At 33.4% G+C, this 20914-nt stretch overlaps 1 protein-coding gene across 4 annotated transcripts in view; it reads left to right on the plus strand.

The window, feature by feature from the left end:
* The first annotated feature begins 667 nt into the window (after positions 1–667).
* Positions 668–20914, plus strand: part of cv-2 (crosveinless 2-secreting protein) — a 206171-nt gene continuing 185924 nt past the window's right edge. Inside the window, exons 1-2 of one of the 4 annotated variants that reach the window (XM_089634115.1) lie at positions 668–1045; positions 3546–3793. The gene's annotated coding sequence lies outside the window, so the exon portion shown is untranslated. The remainder of the gene's footprint in view (positions 1046–3545; positions 3794–20914) is intronic. The other 3 variants (XM_089634116.1, XM_089634117.1, XM_089634118.1) reach the window with 3 other exon arrangements.

Here is a 20914-nt window from a genome sequence, read left to right on the forward strand (position 1 = left end):
ATTAAAAACCTTGGACATTTCATGGTTTTACATTTGCTGTCACACACTACATTCCTATTGATTTCACAATTGGTACAAGAATATTGGCAAAAGTGAGGTTGATATTTATTTCAATTGTTCAATTTCAGGCCTGGAGAATTTTCATAAAATGACGCGAAAAAGCTTAGAAATTCTGCTTAGGTTCAAATGAGAGATAATAAATAGTTGTTTTCACACATTTACTTATTTAAAATGTCGCGGAGTTTGAAGGTGAAAGATATCTGACTTTATGGATAAGACTGTATTAAAAGAATTGTAGCTATGGATTTAAAGCTTTTCCCATCACTTTAGTAGGTATAAGGTATATTTTGTTAAATGAGTTAAGTAAAAACAATAAATAATACATAAAAAATTGCAGTAAGTTGATATTATTGAAATGAAGATGGCGCTGGCTGCGCGCGCATTCAGTTGAAAATCGTTGTAGGTTGTAGGTAAAATGAAATTCTCGACCGGAGCCCAGAGCCCAGAGCTCAGAGCCCAGGCCTGAGAGCGGAGACTGTAGCCAGAGCCGGCAGAGGCAGACACAGACCGCTATGTTGTGATATGCGCTAGTGCTGTGCAATGCGCGACGGCCTGGCTCGACTACGGACACGGATCCGGCGTTCAGTTAGTTCAGTACTTGGCGGGTCGCCGTCGCGGGAGGAGTCATTACCACTAGCGGCCAGTTTGCCTCCGTCTGACATCGCCGAGTGTGCCATCGGGAAGGAGATCGTAGCTTTATCCGAAATCCCGCCACTATGCAAATATCTCCACCCGTCGCACATAGTTAACAAAGTGTATTTGTGTACTGTTCAATAAACACGGGGATTATCGTCACTTTTACATTTCGAAAAGTTTTCTCGAGTTTTGTAGAAAAGTTGTTTGACAAGTGATAGTGTAAGTTTTTGATGTTCTGGTAATAAATTATACTCAAACGGAATATAATAATTATATCACTGGATATAAAAGCATTAAATAACAGAGTTCTCGGAGAGTTTCAGAACCAGCGCACAATAACATAAACAAGGTAGACAATTACATTAGCTGACCGATGGGATGTCTTTATTAATATTTTTATAAGATGTTGCATTGAGTGAGGGTCCACTATTTGCGTAGAGTATAAGTACCCAGTACCTAGTACCCACTGACACGTGTTATCTCTTGTCAGATGAATACTGACACCTGGTTCTCGGTGTACTCACTTTATTAACGTTGAGGTAGTATTCTAACCATCCGGAGATTTCTCAATCGTTTTACATCTTTTGAAAATGTCAATACATTATCGACTAGGCAAAACCGTTGCAAGACTGCTTTTTTCAGTGAAGAAAGTTTTATTAAACAGGTCACGAAGTGATGCTCATTGCTCACGGCATATTAACCCTTTTATGAACGGCAATTCTTTCTAACCTATTATTTAATAAAAAATGATTCTTTCTAATCTATTATTTAATAAAAAAATGATTCTTTCTAACCTATTATTTAATAAAAAAATATTCTTTCTAACCTATTATTTAATAAAAAATGATTCTTTCTAACCTATTATTTAATAAAAAAATATTCTTTCTAACCTATTATTTAATAAAAAAATATTCTTTCTAACCTATTATTTAATAAAAAATGATTCTTTCTAACCTATTATTTAATAAAAAATGATTCATTCAAAAAGACAGTAATTTGCAAAACACGGTTAATGTTACAATACAAACAAATGATGTTAAAAATGCGTAACTGAAATAATATAAAATATCCTATTAACCGAATGTAATCAATCACCTACAATAATCTTATTTGCTATTGTTTTCCGTAATCAATAACAAATTTTTTTTTTTATTCAAATACCTTTTCGAAGTTATATTTATTTTTACACGTAGCATCTATTTATCCAAGAAGACATATTAAAACTCATTAATAGGCACCTTCCTAGAAAAACTTTAAAAATCGTATCGTGATTTTAATAGTTTTATTTAAAAAAAGTTAGTTTTGGTGATCACCTGAAAATAAGCATAAAATAATGCAGTTATAAAAACGCTAATTATTTTTTCCTTACTGACATTTTGCAAACACATTATTTAGATTAGTCACTAATTAAATGTCATTGTTATTAAATTATTTATGATTATTGTATAATGTAAGATTAGTTTTAATAAAGTAATAAATAAACTAAGAAGTAAAAAAAGAAAATAAACTTTTTCGTTTAAAAAAGTTGACGAAATTAAGTAGTTTTAATTATTTTTTCCTTACAGAGAGGCGTTTTGCAAACATGTTTACATTATTCACTAAAAACGTCAGAAATCAAATCGTATTATTTTATGAAATATTTATTTGCCGCTATAAAGTATTATGTGAGACATTTAAATGTGATAAAGAAATAAATACATCAACTCAGTACAATATTTATAAATAGTGCTTCTCGCTTAAATTGTCAAAAGCTTTCGAATTCATAGTAATATTTGTCATTATTAGAAAGATAGAACTTTCACCTATTAGTTGCAAATCCTTTCCGGGAAACGAACACATCAGTCGGCAGTCAGCAGTCAGCACGAAACGAACACCCCAACGTATTTATAATATACGTATTCTCTGTCGTTGTAACACTGTAATACCGCAACACGAGATACAATAATAATGCAATTTCACTTTGTGACAAAATTCCCATTGTTAGCAGATCGCTGCCTTAATAATGGCCGACGGAGTTAGCATTCAGCTTTTGTATTACTCACCTTGCTTGGCAGGCGAAATAAAATTGTCAATTTCTATATATTTCCTTCATGTAAAATCTCTGTTACGGAGAAAGCTTTTTAAAAAGTTTGTAAATGTGGTAAGATATATCGTTATTTTGTTAAAAAAATATAGTACAAATTCGTAGTGATGAAAAAGGTTTTTTAGATCAATAAAGCTCGTACAAAATATTCAATAATCGATTTCGATTCTACCCCTAATGTAAATCGATGGCTTAGGACGGGTTGTTTCACAGAATTTGTAAAATTAATCAAATTTAAAGTTAATTTTCAGGTTCTGTGAAAGATCTATTCAAGTTCGGTTATATATCTAATGTATGTTTCACAGAACTTGAATGGAACTTACACAGAACTTGAACATTAACTTCGATTTTTTTATGAATCATCCAAATTCGGTAAAACCATCCGTCTTAAGAGTATATGCTAATTTTGGAGATTTATTAAATAGTGTGGGAAATACGAAAATCTGATGCTAAGTGTAGGATCTTTTTTAGTATTGCGAAGATTCGCAATTTTCTCACAATAGATTTTTACACTTTTAGTACTTTTAGCAGTTCAGGTACAGACGGACATTATCTTACTGAAATTAGCAACCTTCTTGTCAATGTCAGAGTTTTCGCCTAAGTTGCATCCTTTTGATATAATATAAATGATACTTTTGTAACGTGAATAGGTAGTTCTAGTAATAGTAGGTGCATTTAAATATGATGTTTTCATGTGCAATGTGGTGAGCTGCGTATCCTTGATGCATTTGCGGTATGTCTAATCCTCTGAACGTGTCTTTTTCAGATTAAATATAGATATTTTGTGGTTACACCGGCGTCGAATAAAGTAAACAAGTGTCAAGTTATTGCGTTATTAGTCGCGAGTGTTGTTCGCCACGAGTCGTACCGGTACTACCGCACCATCTATACCGCTTGTACCGCTTGTTGGCTGGTGCCGTGCGGCTGCCCTGTGGTCAATTGGTCAGAAACCTTCAAAAACCTTCTTTTCTTCTCTGCTAAGATCTTCACTGTGCCAGATACCAGGATTCAAAGGTAAAGAAATAAAATGATTAGGTACTAATTTATAAAGACTTATAGCGGTGGCGTGAACTTGGTAAGATACCTTTTATTAATAATTAATACACTATTTTTCCCCTTTTTGTTAATCTTCTATTATTATCTCACGTATTATTAGTACTCGTTTTAGTTAACATTAATTGCTTTATTTTATGACTACTTTTATCACAAAAAGTACCATAATATGCACACAAACAATAATTAAATATTAAATTGACTTTTCATTTTTCTGACGAAGAAGCCATTGGCTTTGAAACATAAAGATCATTATTGATTATAAAGTGGTGTAAACAAAGTTTTCATTTAAATATAATGACGCCTATATATCTATTGAAGATGTTAATATTATTAAATTACATTGTTCATCTATAATACAAAAATATCTTAAACAATTTTTTGTTCTAATATGATGTATTTTTAAAGAAACAAATAATTTTCACGATATTGATTACACGGAGAAAAGGGAGTAATTCAAATTATTCGCAATCCGGTTAAACACGGGATTGCAGGCCCTTGAATGAATTAATAGGTTTCTCTATGGTAAAATACTAATATATTATCACGATGTCGGAATACGTGCTCATAAAAATCATATTATTTTCGCATTTCGTCATTATATTTTATCAAGGCAAATGTAGGTGCATGAACACGTGAAATTAAAATTTACTTAAAGTTTATCAGGAAACGGTCGGCAATCCCGTTTTAAATCGGTGTACAAATAATTTGAAGAGATTCTTAAAAAAATAGTAATACTCATTTTTCTCAGTGCACCTATACAAACTACACACTTTGAAACAATTATTGCAATGCTATCTTGCTCAAAGGATTCATATTTCCCAAAACATTAAAATGACTGACTAGGTACCTATTTAGTATTATAAATTGCGTCTATTTTTTTGAAAAACTTTCTTGTCAAATATTACTGGTTTCAGGACGATACAATATTATATTATATACTTACTTGATAACCTTTTAACTGCTTTTGGATAAATAATACTGTTAGTCTGAATAAAGCTATTTGCTCTCCATTTAAACTGCAAAACTCATACCCACTACTATCCTATTTGAACATTGTTTAAGTAAGTACAAAACATTGGAAGAAATACTCACGTATTAATGTCTACATAAATTATAATTAGGGGGCTACAGACTACAGAATGAAACTATTCGCACAAACAGTAGCAAATTTTCACATTAGTCATCCGACCACCCCTTCATGAAATTATGTCGCGAGCGTAATATTTTATTTTACTAGGGTGCGTGACTCGTATTTGTTCAATGCTATAGAAATCAACTTTTCTTGCGCGAAAGTTCTTAACACATTAAAAATTAATAATTCAGTTCTTTGTAAGGCTAGGTACGTTAGTACATGAAGTATTATCGTGATTATTTTTTGGTATTATGCTGTATTATGCTTCCTACTTCTCTATCAACGTTTCAGACAACCCTGCTGTGTACATAATTAGGGTGACTATCATATCCTGTTAAGTGTTTTTCCCATACACGGAGAAAAATTAGTATTGTTAATTTTTTAAGAATCTCTTCAAATTGTTGGTAATTCGGTTAAAAATGAGATTAGAGGCCCTTAACGAATGAATTAATATGTTTCCTGATAAACTTTTAATAAAACACGAATATATTATCAAGATATCGTTCATAAAAATCCTAATATTTTCGCATTTCGTCATTACATACATCGTGGTTCATGAACACGTGATCAGATAATTAATAAAAATTTATTAGGAAACGGCCTGAAATCCCGTTTTTAGGTGGATAACCAATCAATTGATTCTTAATAAATTAGCAAATTAACTGGTACTCGGTTCATTAATCTATATCACCATATAAGAATGAAAAAAAAACCCTTTGATTACTGAGAGAAATTCTGGAGTCACTTAGTAAACAGGTCGTGTAGGCCAGAGTTATGTACAAGATTGCACCGAAATCAGCCCCAAAATCTAATGAAGCGGACAAGAAATTTGGCGAGGTACTTAAAACTAAAAGTTTTGTCATAAAAAGATTCCAGCCGGAGGATATTCGGTGTATTATTTATACATTTCGCCTCGGCAATGGTAATTTGCCGTCTGTTTAATGAATTATTCTATCAACGTAGATGGCCGCTCTCATCTTGTGAATACGCGGAGGCCTTGTGACGCAACGAGAGATCGCGTGGAGGAAAAAGTGGTTTCATCTCGAGGTATTCGTTTACTGTGAGCTGTGAAGTGCATGCGCTTTGTCAAATCTCCGTCTATCCAGTACATGGACAAAATCTCACTGAAAGTTATCAGGCTAAACTGCCGCCCGTCATATTGAACCCATTCATTATTGTTGTAGGTTACACATTGGTTTTAGGGACGACATTTGAAAAATAAACGCGGCTATTATAGAATAACTACTTTCCTATGCGAAAAACGTTGAAATGTCACATATTATCTTGCGCGTTGGTAGGTACGTCAGTTGCCGAGCAGTTAATCGGGGTCTAGACGTTTCGTCGCCCATAGCAGCAAATTTTTCATTCGTGTGCCAAGTGTTTTCGTGTGTAAATTCGTTATCGTACTAAACGAAGATACGTTAGCATTCTTTAATAATTTTTATCGCGAATGCAAAAATGCCGATATTTAAATTAACACAATGCGACGAATATAAGATCCGTTGATACATAGGCATAAAATTCTCAATATTTGACACTCATGTGAATGGAATAAGTTCAGGATGCCTTAAAGCATATTGCACGATCAGAGTTTATTTATTTATTTGTTTGTTACAAAAATATTACAGCATAGATTTTGACTGTCCAACTAGGAAGGTCTCCCGTTCTAGGACAGTCAAATTGACAGTGAATATACTTAATGGTGAAATCGCCGATACAATTTATTTTGAGAGATTACAAGAGTGAAAGCGAGGATACGTGTAGCCTTTATATTACTATATTTTAATACATAATAAAATAAACAGTAAAATAATATGAAAATAATAGAAATAAAATAAAAATAAAAATTAAAGAAAATAAAAATAAAAATTAAAGAAAATAAAATTAAAATAAAAATTTAAATTTATAATAAAAATTTAAATATGTAAACATAAGAAATAAATCAGGCGCTTGTATCACATAATTATCATACAATATTTTTAACATCTTATTTTTTAACGTAAAATAAAATGAAAATAATAGAAATAAAATTAAAATGAAAGAAAATAAAATTAAAATAAAAATTTAAATTGGTAATAAAAATTTAAATTTGTAATAAAAATTTTAATTTGTAAACAGAAGAAATAAATCAAAGTGATTCTAATATTTTAAAGGAATCATGACTATCATTATATCATATAATCATTATAAGACGAAGTATAGGTACTTGACGGCTACACCAAAACGAAACGCCAAAAACCACAAAAATTAATTAGTTATTACACTGACACACTTACAGGCCCTTTGAGATTTGACGCGCGCCTACAATTCTACAAAAATACTCTTCACGACAATTTAAACCTGATGAGTGAGTGCAACACGGCATAATATCCATAAAATAAATCACGATAGTAAAATAGGCCGTAAAAATATCAAATCGTATCCGGTATATGCGCGTTTCACCCCCTCTGTCTATCACTGCAGGGAAATGGCTTGATGTTTAGTAACACGACGCGGTCCATAATCTCTCGACTACCATTCGGTCAGTTCTACTTCTGTCAGCGGGTAAAGACGTTCCTACTACCTTGTAAATACAAATGCGTTAACTGAAAAGATCTGTATATACTTTAAATCATAAGGTAAACGTGCGGCTTCTTGTTAAGATAAAACAATAAATGATATATTTAAAATCTTTTAGTTTTATTTGTCTCAAGATCTCTTTTGTAGTCACTGTGTGCATAATATAGACTTGTATACCATGGTTAAAAAGTGTTCGTTACTAGTTAGCGCTTTCCGAGTAGCTTTGCTTGTACTGTATTATTTATAGACTGTAATAACGTAATCTATGCAATAGGCTGGGCTGTCAGTGTATGAAGGATTTTGTAAAATGAGATATTGATACAAACAACTATTGATAACAACAATTACCATGCATATTAGAATATTGTAGGCGAATAACCGCGACGAAGCAGCATATTATTTGATTATGTATCTGGACTGGCTCCTAGCCCCCAAACAGGCCATTAAAATGCATGTGTGGTGTGTAAATAAGTGAAGACTTTGTGTTTTGTTATTATAGGGTGCCAACGGTACTATTTTAATTGTGGTTACAAGATTAGATTATTATTTTGAAAATTATGTTCTCTAAGGCCTCTAAAGATGCAAAAGAAAATTTAGAATATGACGCATTTTTTTTTTTAGATTCCTGACCATCTATCTACCGAGGCTCAATATGGGTCAGTTAAAGTATCTATCTACCTAGACTCAATATGGGTCAATTAAAGTATTTATCTACCGAGGCTCAGTATGGGGTCAATTAAAGTAAAATTTTGAAAAATTTCAGGCATCTTGATGACTGAAGAATGAGAAATAATAATTTTTCACATGTTATTTTCTTCGTTTTTTTTCAAAAATGGTCGGTTACTCTCAACAGTCTCCCTTAATAATTCGTATTAATTTACTTACGTTAGTATATGCTGGTTATAGAGGTGATCGATATTCTATAATATGAAATATGTATATATAATATATGTGATTTAGTCCTTAAATATTGAACTTAGGGTAGTCGAACACAAAATAATGATTTTGAAAACTTTGGTCTCTGGCGCAGGATCAAAAGTACATAATGTAGCCAAAATTCACGCAAAAACCAGCAGCCTGTATTAGTGACATCTACAATCACCTGAGATCAGATTGCTGTATGCAAATTAATGGCGCTCCTGATTTTCGTAGGTGTGAAAATATATAAGGTAATATTTGAATCCGCAATAATTCTATTTTGAATGTATCAAATTTAAAATTATTTTGATGACCCACCCTAGCGTACGGTGTGGGTAAAGTGTGTGTAGATCGATTTTACAATACGCCCAGATGAAATTGGTATACGAGGCTGTCATGTTAAAACTAAGCAATCGAATTTTGCAAGCGACTTGTTATATAATTGGAGTGCACCCGAAGATCCGCAACACTTGATACTCAAAAAGTTCTTTAGATTCAAATACAAGTTGTTTTCACTGCCAACAGGAATTCAAAAATTTATAATATTATTAATTTATTGTTAGTGGCGTATTGTTTCGTTTTATGAAGTATGCACACGATAGTTACATATCGGTGCCTGTCACTGGAGAAGCTTACACTGGCCCACGGAGATAACTACATATCGGTGCCTGTCGCTAGGGAAGTTTACCCGCACATGGAGAAAACTATGTATCGGTGCCTGTCGCTAGGAAAGCTTACACCCACCGGACACGGAGATAACTACATGTCGGTGCCTGTCGCTAGGGAAACTTACAACAGCACATGGAGAAAACTATGTATCGGTGCCTGTCGCTAGGGAAGTTCACACCCACCGGACACGGAGATAACTACATATCGGTGCCTGTCGCTTGGGAAGTTTACCCCCACATGGAGAAAACTATGTATCGGTGCCTGTCGCTAGGGAAGTTCACACCCACCGGACACGGAGATAACTACATATCGGTGCCTGTCGCTTGGGAAGTTTACCCCCACATGGAGAAAACTATGTATCGGTGCCTGTCGCTAGGGAAGCTTACACCCACCGGACTCGGAGATAACTACATGTCGGTGCCTGTCGCTAGGGAAGTTTACCCGCACATGGAGAAAACTATGTATCGGTGCCTGTCGCTAGGGAAGCTTACACCTACCGGACACGGAGATAACTACATGTCGGTGCCTGTCGCTAGGGAAGTTTACCCGCACATGGAGAAAACTATGTATCGGTGCCTGTCGCTAGGGAAGCTTACACCCACCGGACACGGAGATAACTACATGTCGGTGCCTGTCGCTAGGGAAACTTACAACAGCACACAGAGAAAAATTACTGAAAAAATTATGACTAATTAATTAAGGTTTTATAAAATTATTTATTAAAAAAATTATTATTTATTAATTTTTTATTAAAATTATTCGTTTAAAAACGGGACTGGAGGCCCTTAACGAATGAATTGATAGGTTTCCTGGTAAACTATTTGTAAAATACCAATGAATTGTCACGTCGTCGGAACCCGTGTTCACAAAAATCCTAACATTTTCGTATTTTGTCATTAGGACAAACGCATGTGCATGAACACGTGTTCCGCTATTATAACGAATTTACTAAAATTTTATCATAAAGCGGCCCGTTTTTGAAGTCCCGTTTTTAACCGGATTACCAATAATTTGAAGAGATTTTTAATAAATTAGAAATTTATTGAATTATTTAAAAAAAGTTTCTTAATTTATTACCATAGATAATAGATACAAATGGAGGTAAAGCATGGACGCGTGCCGACTGTCACCGAGCTACGACCAAAATGCACGAAATATCAAAGCGGCGAAAGTTATGCGTTTGTTGTGTAGGTGGTGCGCCGTTGTAGGCAAAAATTGCAGTAGTATGGGTAAAAGATGTTGGCGACACACGTTGTGCGCGCGGTTTTATTGGTACTATTATTGGCTCATGACCCATCTCCTTTGTTTCTATAATCTATTCTTTTTATCGATTGAGCGAATCGTGTTAATCGGTAAAATAGATTCTTTTACTTGCAAAGATATTGTAAATGATTTATATAATTTTTGCATGTTTATGAAATTAAATAAACAATATTGTTTTCAATGTATTAATGTGCCGTCAAATGTTCCTATTGTACTTGTGCGACCTAAGAGTAAATATAGTTACATGTGTGTGACATTTTCAAAACCTTATAATTAAAATTATTTAAAAATTTATTAAAATAATTATACAATTTAATCAGAATAATTTAATACGTAACATTCTAAAACATGTAATTTATTTTTTTATATTAACTCCACACAGGAGGCCCTGAAGAAAATAATTTCCCTCAGGGCCTATGTTATCTTTGGGGATGCTGTGTGGAGGGTCTTTTTGTGGAGAGGAAGGAGTGGACATGGGTCTTGAAGAGTCCCATGTTGTAGGAGGGAGGAAACACAGAGGCCGGCAGTTCGTTCCATAGCCGAGCTGTTGAACTTAAGAACGAATCGTAGAAGCGACCCGTTCTCATGTGACAAATGTCAACCGTGTACAAATGTTGGGCGCGCGTTTGGCGTGTATCCCGACTATGCACCGGTGCCGAAGGGATCAATGACGCTAGTTCCTCAGAGCATCTTCCATTGTAATACCGATAGAACAAGGACAGCATACCTACCTGACGCCTGTGCTCTAAAGATTGCAGTCCGTTTGTTAAGATTGGGGAATCTATCAAACGGACCGCCCGTTTTTGCACAGAGTCAAGGGTTTTTTTCAGGTATTTAGGGGCTCCGGACCAGAGATGGCTGCCAAATTCGACAGTAGGGCGCACTTGCGATTTGTACAGGGTCAGCAGTTGTGTACTATTAAAGTATCTGCGGGCCCTGTACAGTACGCCCAGTTTCTGAGAGGCCAGCTTTACTCTGGCTTCGATGGAGCCCCCATACCTGAGCTGGTCACTTATAGTTACACCAAGCATATCAATGGAAGGCCTGTTTGGAAGATTGCTTCCGTTGAAGGAGACAAGGTTATCATTTAGATCCCTTTTAGACGTAATCAGACAGGATTGGGTCTTTGAAACATTAAATTCGACGAGATTATTTTTACCCCAGGAGGAAATACTCTCGAGATAACCGTCTATTTTCTGCTTCAAAGCCCTCCGAGCCGTTGGAGTTTGTGTGCCCTTTGGGGGCTTGTCAAACTAAAAGCTATCATGAACTGTACTGTCATCCGAGTAACAATGAATCGGTGCATATGTCAAACTGGAATGTACTACTGGAATCGAAGAGTACATAGTTCATATGTTTTCAGTAACTACATATCTGTAATTTATTTTATTCTTCCGTTCTTTACATAGTATAATTGCCCTTAGCAGTTGATCGCGGATCGGTTCTCGACCCTGAAATTATCATTATTTTTTGAAATCTTAAATTTTTAAATATTTTTACTATTATTATCAAAAAAAAATTTCACACGTAGACAACTTTTACTAGACGATTATTTTTATTCCGTATTTAAACTGTGCAATATTTTTTTCTACGGGGGGTAAAGTGCGCTAACTTCGGGAGATGATTCTACATGGTGGTCAAAGTAAAAAAGAACACAAACTTTGTTCGAAATTCAAATGTCTATTTTTCCATACAAAAAATCATCTTTTTAACCTAAATACTACCTTAAAACATTGAAATTTAGAAAATGTCTGGAATTTTTTACTTCTAAAATCATGTAGAATCACCCCCCGAAGTTAGCGCACTTTACCCCCCGGACACCCCGTATAATACATATTTATGCTATCAAAAAACCATACCAACCGCAAAAAGTTCTTTTTAGAAATTATTGTAATTAAATTGGAAAAACGAGATATTGCTGAAATCGTTCAGAACTTGTATTGTCAGGTTTTTGAACCCAGTCATCAAAATGTTATTATATTGTACCAGGCATCATCAGCTTTTTGAATAAACCTTGAAGCGAATATTATTATTTTTAAAGCAAACAAAACGTTAAAATTTAAATTTCAACGTTTTTCACAGACAACAAAGAAATCATCACGCCTCCTTCAGGTGTGAAATATCTACACAGCTATGGATGTCTGCAGATATGACTTCTTCCTCTATCTCATATACAATGCATGTAAAAGATAGAGAGGTTGCAACCAAACTCTCAGCGGAAAGAACTTTATACATAAAACGAGAAAAGAACGAGGTTAATTATTATTAATGAAAACTTAAAAACCTTTAATTATCATAGTATTATATATATTAAGTTTCATCTATTCTGAATCTGTTAGTATTATTTTATTTATTATGACGGCCTCCGTGGTCGAGGAGTAAGGCCCTCAAGTAACACACTTAAGGTCACGGGTTCATATCCCGGCGTGCGCAAGTAAATTTTATTTGATTAATTTGAGTAATTTCATTAATTACTCATTTGTTGTATCAGAGTTAAAGATACTCTCAGATGTAAAACCACCATTCACAATTGAAACCTTTTTTTAAATGGCTTTTATGAATAGCCAGGTACTTCTCCACCTTTCTTTTACCTTCTCCTTCCCCTCCCCACTACCTTAAGCCCCATAACATACCCCGATTGGGGAATCCACAGTTTCACTGGCTCCAGATGGTTGGGAGCAGTGGGGACTCTTGTGCGATTTCACCAAAAATATTTATGTATATATTACAAATAATCATATATTCCCCAATTGAGGAATCCACAGTTTAACTGGCTCCAGATGGTTGGGAGCAGTGAGAACTCTTGTGCGGTTTCACCAAAAATATTTATGTTTATATTACAAATAATCATATATTCCCCAATTGGGGAATCCACAGTTTCACTGGTTCCCGATGGTTGGGAGCAGTGGGAACTTTTGTGCGGTTTCACAAAAAATATTTATGTATATTTTTTTTTATTTATTTTTTTTATTGTTTAACTTATAACATTGTTACATTGTACATAAAATAAGTTAAAAATAAGTAATAGTGTAAAACATATGTTGTTGAATTTCTACTCCAATGAAGAGTGCTAGCTCTTGAGCTTGGCGTAGGAGTTATTTGACAATTATTTCATGTTTATATCAGTAATTAACATTATTACAGTACAATAAATATAAACTTAAAAGAGGATTGTGACGTTAATTTTGGTTGAAACATGAATTGAAGTTATAACATTTGATAGGTGATATTAATTTTTTTTAAAGATAAATTTGACCTTCTTTTTGAATAAAATAAAATCTGGTATTTTTTTCACTTCTTCGGGAAGACTATTAAAATATATTATGCCTTTGTAAATGTAGTTATTGTGCATTTGTTGTGTTGAAAATAGAGGAATTTGGATGTTAAAATTATGCCTTAAGGATGAGTTAAATTTAAGTTTTTTTACTACAGTTTCTTTATATATTTGTAATATTGCATCTTTTTTATAGAGGTCTTCAATTTTTGGTACTTCGAAAATTTTGAACAATGATGCTGAAGAGAAAGTTGGTTTTTTTTTCAAAATTACTTTGATAATTAGTTTTTGTACCACTTTAACAGAGCTTAAAAATTTTTCATATGCACCTCCCCACCCAATGATTCCATACTGAAGTAATGATTGGACTAGTGCGTAATAGACTTTTTTCAGGTTGTTTATCTTGAGAACATTTCATATATTACAAATAATCATATATTCCCCAATTGGGGAATCCACAGTTTCACTGGCTCCAGATGGTTGGGAGCAGTGGGAACTCTTGTGCGGTTTCACCAAAAATATTTATGTATATATTACAAATAATCATATATTCCCCAATTGGGGAATCCACAGTTTCACTGGTTCCCGATGGTTGGGAGCAGTGGGAACTTTTGTGCGGTTTCACCAAAAATATTTATGTATATATTACATATAATCATATATTCCACAATTGGGGAATCCACAGTTTCACTGGCTCCAGATGGTTGGGAGCAGTGGGAACTTTTGTGCGGTTTCACCAAAAATAATTATGTATATATTACAAATAATCATATTTAGATTATTCGTAAATATACATTTATATTTTGAAAAAAATATTAAAAAAAAACAGATCATGTCATACGGTATTGCCTTGGGCGCTATCGAAGACGAGATTGGCAATCATGTGACGTCACCCGATGATAAGTGCGAGTCCCTTTCCTCCTCTTAATTCTTCAATGTGGGCCCTTTTAAATAATAAAAATAAAAAATAATAAAAATAAAAAATAATTAAATTAAAAAATGTTATTTTTAAATAATAATTTTACTATGACCAAAGACTTTATACAAAAAGGAATAATTTTTTTTTATAAAATTAGCAGATTTATCGATCCATTAGTGATATTAAAAATTTTTTTTTTTTCAAAATTAGCGTAAGTTTACGGTAAGTAGGATCTGTGAACTGGCCATTATCTACGTACACGTACGATACATATTAGTCAGTCATTGTCATTCAACGATTTAATGAAACGATTTTGAAAAAAAATATTGATACGAGTAGATCACCAACTTTAAACACTGTGCCTCTGTTCTGACATTATTTGATACCGCCCAGAATGCTAACACTCACACTGTTCTTAATTCTTATAATTTTTCCCGGCTTTTACGTGAAAATGTTACTTTTCAAATATATCCATTTTGATTTCACTATTGTTTTCGGTAGTAAAAGAAGGCAAGTCTGGGAATTGAGCTGAAACTCGGCAGATATAGTGGTTGTTGATGATAATGTATTCTATTTTGGTGGTAATCGCGTGCATACACGTGGACGTATGCGCATTTCTCTAAAACTGGATGACATTACAGCATTTAATATACAAAATAAATGTCGGCCCTACCCGATCGTGGTGAGGTTGATAGAGTTGTCGACTTCAGTTCCTGGGTAGAAAGGTTCAATCCTCAGTCTAACTATTGAAGTGAAACTTCATTACGCGCGTCATGCAATTTCGAGGACCGGAGTAAAACCGACTCATGACCGTCACGAAAAACCGTGATCATTTCGCTATAGGAGCCTAGGTAATATTATATACCTAGTTAAAGTCACTCTCCAAACTCAGCTTAGGGGTCTAGAGGCAGAGCGCTGATTGTCGTCGTGAAGAACCGAGGTTCGATCCCCGCTTTAAGTAATTTTATTTTCTTTTTGTGATTTTTTTAATACGAGGAAAAGTGATAAAATGCTCTCGTGCTGCGACTTTTAGATATTTTGACTATATGATATTTTGGTCGAAATATAGCTTACAAATCAAGCCGCCAGAGTCGCTCGGTATTTTTACTAATTATTTTTATTTTGAATCATTAAAATTACTAATCAAGGCCGATAACGCGACTAATTACCCTCGCAGACGTGCGTGACAAGTTTTTTTCGTAAAAAACACAGCCGGACAAGTCAATTGAGGAGTACACGTTGTATACGCGGTTCTCGTCGCGCGAGATACCTCTCCTCGCGGTCTAGAGGCAGAGCGTTCGACACTCGTTATGCAGGACCCGGGTTCGAATCCCATAATTTTATAATTTTTAATTTTTTTTATCACATGCTACTTATAAATATGTCAATAGACAGAAAAAAAGAGAGAATGAAATGAAAAGAGAGAGAGAAGAATACTAAAAGTTTCAGTTCCGTCGTGCGTAGGCTTGCCATACACTGTTTTTTTTTAATACATTTTGAAATAGATGTTTTATGGTAAAAAAACTTTGTTTTTTACGGTTTTCTTTATAAAGAAATTTTACCAAGAAGACGAGGTAAAAAAAACACAGTGTCGATGAAGATACTGTGTTTTTAGTTACTTTACAGAAAATAAATGAAAAATGCTTTACAGAAAAACTGGATATCTCTAATCATCGGGAATATGAAAAGATTCTTATCTTGAAAATTAGTATAACATGGGAATGTGCGAACATACCAGAATCTACGTTATGTATATCGGTCATTGTCATTCGATGAATACGTCATGGGCATATGTGCGTAAGATAATTTCGTTACGTGCTCCGTATCAATGAACGTGACGATATTATCTACATTTGTCAATATTGAGTTAATATTGCACGGATTTAAGAATATAAATAAAATAAACGTGGAAAATGTAAAGTCACAGTGACGTCATCATAGAGTATGCTAAGGTGTTGGGTGAGATAGGTATGTCTTTCTTGGAGAAAATTTTTCGCTGTCACCAATTAAAATTAAGCGAACACCTTTAAGAAAATTATTTTAGGTCTGTATTTCTTTTGCTTAAATCTTAACCTTGTTAAGTAAAGTTAGATTTTATTTATTTATTCATTTTCGGGAAATCGACAGTTTACATTTAATCAGTTTGTACATAAGTATTATTTTGTAAAATAAAACCAATAATGAATTTCCTCCTTGTGACTTTAACTGAGACAGCATAATATGGAATAAGTTATTTAAATTTGTGAGAAAGGAATATAAATTAAAAAATTTATACAAAACGAAATTATATAAAACGAAAAATTTACAAAACAATACATTTATAGCCATGGAGAGAGGTTGTAGGTATAAATAAAATCATGATAGAGATATAAACGATAGAGACATAAACATTAATAACAAACCATCAGTGAAATATTCTTTTATGGACCTCTTGTATTTGGTAAATTTGCAACTGAAAATATCAGCCTTGGATAATACGCTATTGTAATTATTGCATTGTATGTTCAGGCAAGAATTCTGCTTAGAATATGATTTAAGATTTTCATGGCCAAAAGTATTTTTGTTATTTGTTTTTGGGGTGTTATGCCGTGTTGCGTTAACTCCTTCTTTCGCCAACGTTTCGGACAGCATTGCAGTGTCCATCATCATCATACACATCTGCCCTGATGATGGACACTGCAATGCTGTCCGAAACGTTGGCGAAAGAAGGAGTTAACGCAACACGGCATAACACCCCAAAAAAAATAACAAAAAATTTGCTTAGAGTTCGTTTTGCTTTGATAAACCCTCAACAGGACCCTCACATTGTATTTTGTAAGGTTTGCGCTTTTTTCCAGAAAGCTTGCATTTCATCCCGTGATTTTTCACGGATCTGGTCTAGTTCTGTTATATATTACAAGATTATTTTTAGTTTTTATTTGAAATGCTCCATATTTTTCGACTCTATGTAATTAATTTTTCTCAGTTTACACCTCGAATTTTCAAGTTTCATCCCGTGATTTTCAACAATTATTATAAAATGATAAGTGAATCAAATATACAATATTTTTTAGTATTTTAATTTATTTTATAAATTCTCGTCTGCCATCTTTGTTGCTATTATTTTAATGATTTTTTCATCGAAAAACTTTATTGATTAAATTAACTAGGTACAAGCATGGTTTATTAATTAACTATTCTACAAAAAAATATACTTAAAATCTTGCTTAATTGAATGTTAGTCTATGTATTAAAAATGATCGCGCCATTTATTATGAATAAGTAGGTACATAATATTTTTGAGGTGATAATGTTTAAAACCGTCCAATTAACTGAGAAGTCTTTGCACATGATGATGTGGGATTATTTTTGAATTATAAATAACATTTGTAATGAATTCAACAACTTCATGAGGTAATCGGCGCTTTGAGATAAAAGCTTTAAAAAGGATAAATTGTCGAATTAATTTCGTAATGCTGTTATCGTCGATTGGGAGGCATTCAAGTTACCCAGCCTTGCAATTATTTTTTTCATAATAGAAAGGCTAAAAATTCTCGAGTTTCCCAAAATCTGACAGTTATTATAACCGGTAAATTTTGCTGGTGCAATGATGAGAACTTTGATGGCAAATTAATTTAGAAATACTAATGTTTCCAAATGATTTGAAAATATAATTAGAAGCGAAAGATGCTGCTTGTACAAACTAATGAAGTATCATTTTTGTCTAGAAGCCAGTTGTAAATTTATAACTCAATAACGTGGCATTGTTTTGTTGTAAAATGAATTTAATAATTTTATTCTGACGTTAGTATGAAAATCCATGAATAATCTTTTATTGTGGCGTCAACCAAAAAATTATCACGAAAAAAAGATTTAAAAATTTAACTTAACTTTTAATTGCTTTTTCTGAAAAATTTTTTGAATGGAAGATCCATTTTGTTTATAAATGACAATAACATGATTTTTGACTACTATGTATGTTTAATGTCGGTAGTTTTACATCTGCAAAACTTACCTATACGCGAAACCGAATTACAATACCTACATAAGAAAGAAATTACCATATTAAATTATTTATTTCACGCCTATTAAGGCTTTTACATACATATATACAAAAAATATTTACGAAATTATACATGAAAATAGTGCAGGAAACGACTATTTAAAACAATTGCAGAAAAATAAAAATAAAGTCAAAATATCACTGAACTTGATCTACACAGTATGCAGGCACAAAACATAAAAAATCCAAAATATTTTTTTCTGTTTCAGTTGACAAAATTATTATGTGTTAGTCAAATCAAATTAAATACCCTTATTAAAATATTCCACTACTTGATGAAAAAAACTTCAATAGGGTATGCTTATAAATTGAAATTGACGTACTAAATATATCAACAACATCGGAGTATTTGTTTCCTAGCTAGTCAAATACCTATACTTGAGTTCATGTCAAAAGCAGAATAATTGAAAAATATACATAGGTATTTCTATTTTTGAAATTGACAATTCGTGGTGGAATATCATTATAATGACGTATTGTTAACAAATTTACAATTTTTTTTGACCGGGTACGGTTTCAGCTTATCCATCTTCAGTTATCCATCTTCAGTTATCCATCTTCAGTTATCCATCTTCAGTTATCCATCTTCAGTTATCTATCTTCAGTTAGCCATCTTCAGTTATCCATCTTCAGTTATCCATCTTCAGTTAGCCATCTTCAGTTATCCATCTTCAGTTATCCATCTTCAGTTATCCATCTTCAGTTATCCATCTTCAGTTATCTATCTTCAGTTAGCCATCTTCAGTTAGCCATCTTCAGTTATCCATCTTCAGTTAGCCATCTTCGGACTGGTACAATTTTTGCTTAAAAATATGCTTTATGTGCATTACATTTGGGGGAAGGAGTGGGGAATGACAGGAATGATGTACAATGATTATTTTTTTTATTTTTAACAGCTGTACCCCGCCAAGCGTTGCTGTGGCTCAATCTGAAAACAGATCAACTTACCTGTCACAGGTGACATCTATATAATATATGTAGGTATATATATATATATATAAAACAAACGCGTATTTGAATGCAACGTCGTGTCGAAATTTCAAAGCAATCCGTGAAGAAAATTCGGAGATTTAAGATTTTGAACAAACGAACATTAACATTTTTAGTTATATAGATAAAAATGATTTTTTTCCATCGTTGCTATGTGGTGTTTCACATAGCGTGAATAAATTATATTTTATATCTCACTCTAAGGTAGTAATGTATTTAAATAATAATATATTTACTGGCAAATATATTTAACATTATGGTAAGTATCTTGGTGCATGATCATAGGATATAACCCGTTTCTTTGTGAAAGAAAAGGGAGCTAAAAGTTCACAGTCTCAAAGTACATAATATTACAGGAACGTTCGTTGCTTGCACCCATATGATTACAATGATTGCTTTCCCAGTAATATGAGAGGAGCAAACACTGGGAGCATTTGAAATGCCAATCAATGGGCACACATACACAAAATTCAGATGTTATCGTCGCTTCCCAAGAAGTCTCAAGTACCTAATACTCTCGAGAAATTACTTGTACACTCTACACTGCACAGTTCCTACGGTACTGCCGCTGAGAGCGCCGTTGTAATATACACTTATTTCTCATAAACGAGCCCATGCATTAGAAAGATCACTTGATCTTCTCCAACTCTTAGTCGGATTTGGATTCCATCTTTTCAACAAGGCATCTCCAGGTGTCCTAACACCCAGAATGCTTACTGATATGAAATACTGTTAATTTATTACAAATCTGGTCAAATCATTCGTTTTCCTGTTAGAAATGGGACTGCGGGCCTATAACAAATGAATTGAAAGAGTTCCTAACAAAGTATCACTGAAAATAAATACTGATATTTTCGCATTCCGTCATGATATGTTTTAGGAAATGAACACGTATTCTCGATATATTCTGAATGAATAATATTTTATCAGGAAATTTGCATGGTTTGGCGCTCAGAAAACTGATTCTGCCATTAAATAACTTGTCCTGTGATAAATACATTTTTCAATTCAACTAATTTTTCAATTCAAAGAATTGCTTCATCCTGAGTACTTGTTAATTACAGTTCGAACGCCAAAATAATACTATTAAATGCATTCTGCACGCCAGAACTGTGGATAGATTACACTGCATGCCAATGGCATACACTAAAAGTAGATTACAATAATGCTTATCGTTAACTATTTCGTTTACCGAGATATTGCAGCGCAACGGAAACGTTCTTGAAGGGACAAGTGCACCCTTTCAGAGCACTTCTCTGCTAACATATGGGAAGTTTGTGGAGTAGACTACGCCAATCGAAGAATACTATAAT

The sequence above is a fragment of the Hesperophylax consimilis genome, chromosome 8, assembly GCF_061612785.1.
Source record: "Hesperophylax consimilis isolate HC1 chromosome 8, BYU_Hcon_1.0, whole genome shotgun sequence".
NCBI classification, from domain to species: domain Eukaryota; kingdom Metazoa; phylum Arthropoda; class Insecta; order Trichoptera; family Limnephilidae; genus Hesperophylax; species Hesperophylax consimilis.